Genomic DNA, 9,496 nt, shown 5'->3' with positions numbered 1-9,496 from the left:
TCTGAGAAAAACAAGAGACTTTACCTTGAGATTCGCTATACCAGGGACACTTCACTCTCCATTCCAAAGACAAGTGACATTTTCAGGCTAAAAAAAGATTACAAAAATCTGCCTAGTCTAACCTACGCCACAAACTTGAAAGTATATCTCAGCAACGTTACATGCAAAAATTCTGTTACTTTATCAGATTTTGTGTGCGCTGTGAAGTCTCTACAGACATAAAGTCGCTTGTATAGACTTGCAACTGCACATACGCGTGCAACTGTAGAAATTACAGGTGTTGAAAAAAGTATCGGATGCTGCTGAGAATGAACATACCAATTATCCTTACCTGAAATTAATGTCTTGAGATGTTATGGTTGGGTATTTCTGTGAAAAATAATACATTTATAATGCCAAATTTGTGCTCAGTAACCCAAAAAACCTATATAAAGATGCTGTATGTATTACATGCCTATGAATAGATATATTAAAAAAAAACATACTAAAAAGGGCATTTTTGGCCGCCATCTTGGATTTTCAAACATCACTCTTGATGCTATATTTGAACACAACTTTGTCACAGACCTGCATTACGCAGCAAAAAATGGAAGTTTCCGATTTCCAATCTGCGTTTTATGGCGGAAAGTCCATTTTCTGCTCAATTTTGTGGGTCCCAACTTTCAGAGGGGGTGCACAGGGGGGTTGCCGGGTTTAAATTTCAATTTTCTGTTTTGATTCGTGGCTCCAATCTTAGTTATGGCTCCATAGTTTTTTAAGCTGGGATTTTTTTTTTAATTTCTGACAAAAAGCAAAATAACACCCTCCCCTAGATCTGCGTTCAAAATTTTATGTCGAAATTACTTCTTTTTTTCAAAAATATTATTAAATAGTCCGATCCTTTCTTCTTTCTCTTATTTAATTTTGGACTGTCATTCTAAAATGCTCCAAATTATATAAATATTCAGCAGTCAATTCTTTTTATTTTTGGCTTGTAACCTTTTTTTTAATTTTTTATTCTATTAACTTTTTTACTAATTGCTATTTTCAAAATTCTGCCCATTTTCAACACCCCCCTCCCCCCCTTCATCCCGAGTCAGGCCACCGATCTTATCGGAGGTCGGACTTGGGATGGGCGTGTTCGAAACCCTAGTGGTATATGGGCACGTTAAACTAGTTATCATCATCATCATCATCTGATTTTGAAGAGAGCTTGTTTGTCAGGACTCTATGTACAGAGCCTTAAAGTTACGTATATTCTTATTCGATCTACTTCATTATCCCCAAATAGAATGTCATATTGTGTGTGTGTGTGTGTGTGTGTGTGTGTGTGTGTGTGTGTGTGTGTGCCTGTTGTTATTTTGGGGTTTTGTGTGTCTTTTTGTTCTAATCATTAGGTTTAATTTTCCAACGTGTATAGTAAGTTACAATGTTGAACAAAACTCATCAAGAGTATTTAATCATTTCCTAAGGTCGGCTGCTGACAGAGAAGCAAAACCTTCACTCGCCCATTGTGAGAATGAGTTTCATTATATAAGTGAACGGGGTCACGCACTCAAGTTGAATATGAGAAATCATTAAGGAAATGTTTAAAAGGATGGGCGAAGATTACCTCCTTTGTTGGAAGTTAATGTGGATGTTAATCTGTTACTGTATTTTAATGTAACTTCGTATGGAGAGTACATGTACTTAAAATCGTGCTAAAGAGTCGGTGTAGGTTAAGTAAACGTCCATCTCTTGACACATTATCAAAAGATTCCTGAAATCGGGAGGGTGTTATTTATCCAGATAGTTGGACCCCGAGTCAGACCCCCGATACTATCGGAGGCCGGACTCGGGATAGGCGTGTTCCAAACCCTAGTGGTATATGGACACGTTAAACCAGTTATTAAGCTATGCAGACAGTTGTTAATAATTTTGTTTTGTAATAATTAAGACGCTTGACACTTGATTATTCCTGCAGTTCAGTGTAAATGCCAACACACCGTCATCACCTATTTATTTTATCATATCGGTTGAGACATTGCTGGCGACATTCGGGAAGGAGAGTGGGACGTAAAATGCACAATCAATATTTAACAATAATCATTATTCTGAGTATTCTTAATTCGGTATAAGGACCCCCCCCCCCCCCCCCCCCCCCACACACACACACTATTAAGACCAGTTTTAATTAACTCACGCCGGTGGTCGCAATAGTGCAATTTCACTGTTATTCATACCACTGACGCATGTGTGGGTATTTTGGTGCACAAAAATTAGAGGGCACAAATATTTTTAGGGTAGTGTCCCTCAAACACTGGTGACAAATGAGTAGTGAGTGCATCCCATTGTTTTCCCTGTGACCAATTAGTTTCAAGTTCATGAAATATAATGTAGTGTGTGTGTGTGTGTGTGTGTGTGTGTGTGTGTGTGTGTGTGTGAAGTGGGGTACACGAGGACCATATGTAGTTTGCCGAGTAACAGCTCATAATGGAACCTCGCCTGTTGCCTCCCTATTTAGCTCTTCGGTGGGCTGGATCACTTTCTCGTCATCCGACACTTGTAATGGTTTTCGACTGAGACGTCTTTGGCGCCAAGTTATTTGTGGACTTGGCCTTTTGACTTGTTAATAAAAGTTATTCCAAATTCTGTCCACTCTCACTCATTCCATTTTTTTTTTAAACTAACCTCGCCCCTTTTGTCCTGGACTTCACAGGGGAGGTTAGATGCTGTGCACAGGCTGAATTTTCATATGATATGGTATGGTATTTAGTGTTCGTATTTTGACGTTATCACTCTCATCGTAGTTATGAGAGTAAACATGTAAATTATGTCAAGAATATACAAAGTAAGAGAAGAAAACTGCATGTGGTCGGGACAATATTCACAACAACCCTCCCCAGTGAGTTTTAAAGCGACTGTTTTCTTTTTTTAAGCCAAAATAACATGTTTTAAAGTATAACACTGTTAAGTATAATACTTATTAATAGCCGATGATTAATAAACCAATGTGTTCTAGTAGTGTCGTTAAAGAAAATAAACTTTTATTAACAGAGCCTTTGAAACAAGTAACATATTTTAATTAATTACATTTTGTTTTGTTGTTCTTCATGTTTGTTGAGTGACTGTGTTTCTGATCTGTAGTATCTCAGATTTTAATTTACTTCGTAATTATATCTAACCAACAAAACTATTTTGATTTTTAAAATCATGTCTTTGCAGAGTCAGAGTCAAAGAGATGTTTAGCAATATCACGACTGCTGCAGCGAGTATTTTGGGAGGACAGTCATTATTTGTTCGTACAAAATTATTTTGAGGTAAAAACCAGTTGGGACTACTCGAAATATTAAGATGACCAAAAAAACAAAAACAACCCCACATGAAAAATCCCAAACAACAACCGCATTTGATATACAGACACTAACATTATAAACAAAGTAATGTCTTTATGATAGTGGTTGAAAAACCTATTATTTGAAAACAGTTTACAATGATGTTAAATCGAGGACACTTTTTACTTGTTATAATTTATTTTCACGTTGTCCTGGGCTATGAGCTATCTGGGCTGTTTGTCCAGGGCAGTGAGTTAGTGGTCAGTTGTTAGTGGTCAGTGAGAGACAAGTCGGTGTAATGGCCTTACACCTACCTGTTGAGATGTTCTGATTGGGAGCAGGTATCTGCATGCAAATCACCGCACTACTAAAACCAGTGGGTAGTTACTTTAAACATTGTTGCGTTTGTTATTGTGCACACTCCGTCTACTACCAAAGATGAAATTATGCCACAGTCACTTTATCGTCTTTGGGGGAATGGATTGAAATGTCGAGACTTTTAATAAACGTTGTTGGGTTGAAATAGGTTAACCTTTTGAGTATCTGAAGGGTTAAATAGTGCGGGTAGCGCACGTTATGAATACATGACAGGGAAATGCAGAGTATGTAGAATTAACGAGTTGCCAGTTAATATCAGTATCACATGCCGAGTGAAATAATTATATGAAAATGAAGAATTTCGTATTATAGGTATAAAACCGAACTTTCATTTCAACTTATTTTCGTGCTTATATCAAATTAAGGTTCAAGCACGCTGTCCTGGGCACACACACCTCAGCTATCTGGGCTGTCTGTTCATGACAGTGAGCTAGTTGTTAGTTGTTTAGTGGTTGGTGAGAGAGAAGAGGGTGTAGTGGCCTTACACCTACCCATTGAGCCCTTAAGAACTCGCTCTGGGTTGGAGCCGGTACCTACCAGCCTGTAGTCCGATGGCTTAACCACTGCGCCACCGAGGCCAGTCAAAACCGAACTGGATAATCTATTCTGGATGTATAAATATTAAAATGATTCCGGACCCAGCAGATTACAAGCGCTTGCTTGGTGTACTATGGATCGGGCCGTCTGTAACCAAATAGGCGCTCCGGGCTAATTGTGAAACAGTTTATATCAAGTTAAAACGAGTCGGGACAAATATCGATTGGCTTAATTGATGAGCCAAACCCCGAGGACGAAAATGTACGGGTGTTTTTTCTACTCTAGATAAAAGATACACCCCCCCCCCCCCCCCCCCGATTCCTAAGTCTGTCATTGTGTCTCTGTCAAAGTGAATATTTTGTAAGATTAATATATGTGACATGTTAGGTGCAATATCAAAGTTGAATAATGGCGACTTCCCTCCAGAATTGTTGTTTTGAACTGTACACATTATACCTTCAACTATATACCCATGGAAATTACAACCAAATAATTTAATTTACCACCAGAAAAAGAAGAAAAAAACCCAACATATTAAATAATGTTTCAAGGACGCCCGCTGCTGCCAAGTTTGCTGTCTTTGTCCAAAGCATGATTGTGGTGGCCCCACCTAGCTGGCACCAGCCGACTGGCCAAAGTTTGCGGATTAACCGACATCATTAAGATAGGAATCTAGTTTATGCGGCATGCAGGCTTATTAGTTTAACTTTGAATTCCACATTCCCCACTTATTTATGCAAAGATTATGCGTGGGATAGGTTAACTTGTAGTTATTTATGATAAATAAATATAAAAGAATAGCGAAATATTGCACGTGTAACTAGGATACTGTACCTTTAATAACATTGTACTAAAACTTGTTTCTATAAATGATCTTTCCACTGCGATGACCTCGAGTATAGCTCTCAACTGTGACAGGTTTCACCAGGACATTGTAAAATATGGTGGTTGCAACAAACATAGCCTAATCTTAATCGATGCCTAAAAAACTGACCAAATAAACGCTCGTTTTAGGGGTGGACGTTGGCAATGGTACGCGATTCCCACTACAGAAGACAATAAAAAGTAAAATAACCTAAGAATACCAACCATCGCTGTACAATTTTAAAATCAAAAATATTATTGGTAGTAAATCTTAAAGGGACAGTCCTGAGTTTTCTGCAATTTTTTAAATGTTATCGACTAACAGAGACTTGTCAACGATTGTAATTGCATATCAAATATATTTTTCTGCATACACTATTAGTGGCTGTATATTAAATGTGTTTCTGATCGTTCTAGTATTTGTACTAGGTTAGTATTCATTTTATTTCCTAAAATATAATTTTTTCATACGTACGAAATTATTTGAAGGCAAAATCCAGTTTGGGCTTCTTAGAAATATTAAGACAGCCAGAAACACATTGAATATACAGACACTGATATTCTAAACAAGAAAATATATTTAATATGTAAATTTAATCGTAGAAATATTTTATTAATCGGGAACATCTTACAATGCAGCAAACTCAGGAATGTCCCTTTAAGGCAGAGATGAATTTTACTTGTAGAATGCAGGAAATTGCATTTCGGGACATCTAGTGGAGCACCCCCCCCCCCACCCCCCCACCCCCAAGAAACTGTGCTTTGTGCCCTCGATCTCAGTCAGCTCTCCCTCCCTCAATGTATACTTGCTTCTGTCCACCTTGCCTGCCTGATCGCAGAATAAATAATAAAAGTTTAAGGCTCGCGGGCAGTGCGAGTGGTAGTTGGGGAAGGGGGGGTTTCAACATCACCAATCAAAATTCGAGTGAGTTGTCAGTCGAACTAATTTGTGCGAGCATATTCACCAACACAATTGTTACATAAATATACTAGGACGCAGTGCTCCGTTAACTTCCACAGTTCCTCTACCGTGTAGCTTATTTTTGTTATTTTTCTACTTCTCCCACAATCTCATCAGAAAAGGGCATTTTAAAATATAATCATATTATAATTATAATGTAAAACAAACAAATCAACAAATGTAAACATAATTAATTTATTCGTAACCACACCACCATATATTGCAACTAATAAATTAATAAAATTTTTATGTCGTATAACAAATTTGGATACATAGAAACGATACAAAATGTATGATTTAACATCCTGCAACAAATAAACATTTCATTTGTTTTGATCACATAATTATGACACACCAAATTACAACATTCAGAAAAGTACCACAAAAACCTGCATTCATTGGGCTTGACCTAGCTATTCGCGTGATTCGAACAGTGATCCGTCGTCAGTAGCAGTCTTTGGTAAAGTTGGTAACTTGCAGGTCACGAGTTTTAATTAACTAGTCTCACGCCCACTTTGGTTACTTGCATTTTTCACCTGCAGTGCTACTTATGCCAGACTCAGACTATCAACTGTCACGACGAAGTTGCGACAGTTGCGTTGAAGTTGTCACATAATACGACGAGAATCGTGTTTTAAGAGCGCCCAGACTAGCAACTGGACAGTCGTAGACGTCGAGAGATCGGCGAGTTGGCCAACTACATCGTAACAGTTGGTAGTCTGAGATTAGCATTATAATTCTGTTGTAGACTACAGTTAAATATTAAAAAAACAAAAACAAATATAACTATTCTTTCACTAAAGGTTTACACATGTAAATTACTTTGAAGTACAGAATCATGATGCAAATAAAATCTAACGTTTGTGCTAAGTGAACTCATTATCTTATTGGACTTCCATAATTTTGTCATAATTTAACTTTATAATTATATTTCTGCTAACGAGTTTACAAATTAAACTGATCTTACATTAGATGTATACAAGTGGTTTTACATTGCGGGCAACCCATATTGGGGAAGAGGGGCAATCCACACTATGCGCGTGTGTTTGTGTATTGATGTATGTACATCTCTGTATTTATACAGCCATTACAACGCTGTTATAGTATATTAAATTTGGTCTCCTATAACATGTGTTCCCTTCTTTCTTTTTTTCAGTATATTAGTTAAAATGTTTTAAAATGCATTAGTAATCCCATCGAAAAAACCCCACTATAAAATAATGTACATGTACTTGTATTTAGAATAGAAATGTGCACCTTCGACACATTAACATTAATAAATGTTTACATTTTTCTTTTACATACATGTATATGTAAATTAAACATGGTACATTATAATACCGTTTAATTACGTTCATTGCTTCATGGACAAAATCATAATTATTATGTCTACTGTTTGTGCACTTTCATAACACTGTAAATGATATTTAAGACTGACAGAAATCTATATACGACGTAATTTCAGATATAAAATCTACAAGTGAGTTGGCCAACGAATGTCCTTGGAACGGTTCAACGGATTTTGATTCATACATTTTCAGGCCCATTGGAACCGGGGAGAAGGGCAATGGCCGCTGGGGGCATGCTACTCCCAGTCGAGGACTTGTTTGTGTGTGTGTGTGTGTGTGTGTGTGTTTGCGTGTGTGTATGTGTGTTTGCGTATGTGTATGTGTGCGTGTGTCCTATCCTATAATAATAAAGGTAAAACACTGGTTTGTGCCTTCACTAGAGAATGTGCCATTCCTACAAACTTCTCCATAAATAGCACACCACCAAAATATATCTGGCCGGGTACAAATATGACGTGTCCCCAGCTATAGAGCACTGAATACTACCACGCCCGCCATCGGTGAGGTATGTCACAGGACTTGTAACAATGGTGTGAGGGCCGTACCCTGATAAAAATCGTAGGTGGGACACTACTTTTTATAAACAAATAAAACACTATACAAATTAAACCCTGAGATGTGTATGCTATTTTCTGGAGTAAAAAAAGGAAAATAAAAAAGTGAGATTCTCAGGGGGGCAACCCCCCCCCCCCCCCCCGAGGGTACGGCCCTGGTTCTTTCACATAGCCAGTAACTGCCTGTAATTTGATTTCAATTGGTAGTTCTAATATAACTGTTCTGGCCACTATGTACTTGAAACATAACCCTAAAATTAACTTGATAAGTTTTGTGGGCAACTAAGGTAGGCAGCTTCATATTCCAAAACTAGCTCGTAACATTACCCCATACCATCCATATGTTGTGATTTAAGGGCTAACGGTTGTAGTATATGTATCAATGTATAATTGTGCCGATTGTAAGGAAGGAAGGAAATGTTTTATTTAACGACGCACTCAACACATTTTATTTAAGGTTATATGGCGTCGGACATATGGTTAAAGACAACAAAGATATTGAGAGTGAAAACTCGCTGTCGCCACATCATGGGCTACTCTTTTCGATTAGCAGCAATGGATCTTTTATATGCACAAGCCCATAGACAGGATAACACATACCACGGACTTTGATATACCAGTCGTGGTGCACTGCTGGAGCGAGAAATAGCCCACCGACGGGGATCGATCCCAGACCGACCGAGCGAGTGTTTTACCACAGAGTTACGTCCCGCCCCCGATTGTAAGGTTGCGTGTATATGTAGCAAGCAGCGTTAACCGCATGCTACTATTGGTTACATTTGACTTCAAATGTCGTGTGTTACGGGAATTCAGTTAAATTTAAGACAGGTGTTTTAAAAATGCGCATGCCACGAATATTTAAGTCTGATTAGGCCTACTTCCATATTTGTTCTAATGGTGCAGGAATGGTTACTCTGCATCAAGTTCCCAAACAGCGTTTATTTCGTAACTTAAGTGCAAACATGTATTTTATCATTTTATGTTATGACATATTATCACAAACACCATTTATTTTATGACATATTGTCACATAAAATGAAAAAAAAAAAAAAGAAGAAAGAAAGAAAGAAAACGAAAAGAAAATCGTTTCTAATATAACTGAGATATTAACTTAGATTAATATAAATGTTTCGGTAATAGTGTAGCTGCAAAACTTGCCTCTTCGGGTATATTCTCTTTCCTCTGTAACCACCTTTTCTGTAGAACAGCGTTTACAGAGATGACAATGTTCATACACAATTAGGAAGGCGAAATTTAAGCAATTTTAAGCACTTTTATGCTTCTAAGTAAAATTCCGGTTTTCATTTGGTAACACATGGTATCATATATTTTTGTCAGTATTATTCAACATTTTTCAATATTTGTGATAAAATGACGCTGAAACTACCCAAAACTGTCAATAATATCAGCTGACAAATTTTGGAATCACGAGAAAATAAACTTCAGAAAGGTAAATTTTAATATTTATCAGCAGAAATATGCAAAATCCAGCCTGAAGGTTTACCATAAAACATACAAATTAAGCGTGGATTCAGGCTTATTTTTGGTGAAACATTATGT

The sequence above is a fragment of the Gigantopelta aegis genome, chromosome 4 (genome assembly GCF_016097555.1).
Source record: "Gigantopelta aegis isolate Gae_Host chromosome 4, Gae_host_genome, whole genome shotgun sequence".
NCBI lineage: Eukaryota > Metazoa > Mollusca > Gastropoda > Neomphalida > Peltospiridae > Gigantopelta > Gigantopelta aegis.
The sequence above is the reverse complement of the archived record's forward strand: the minus strand, read 5'-3'. Positions refer to the sequence as shown.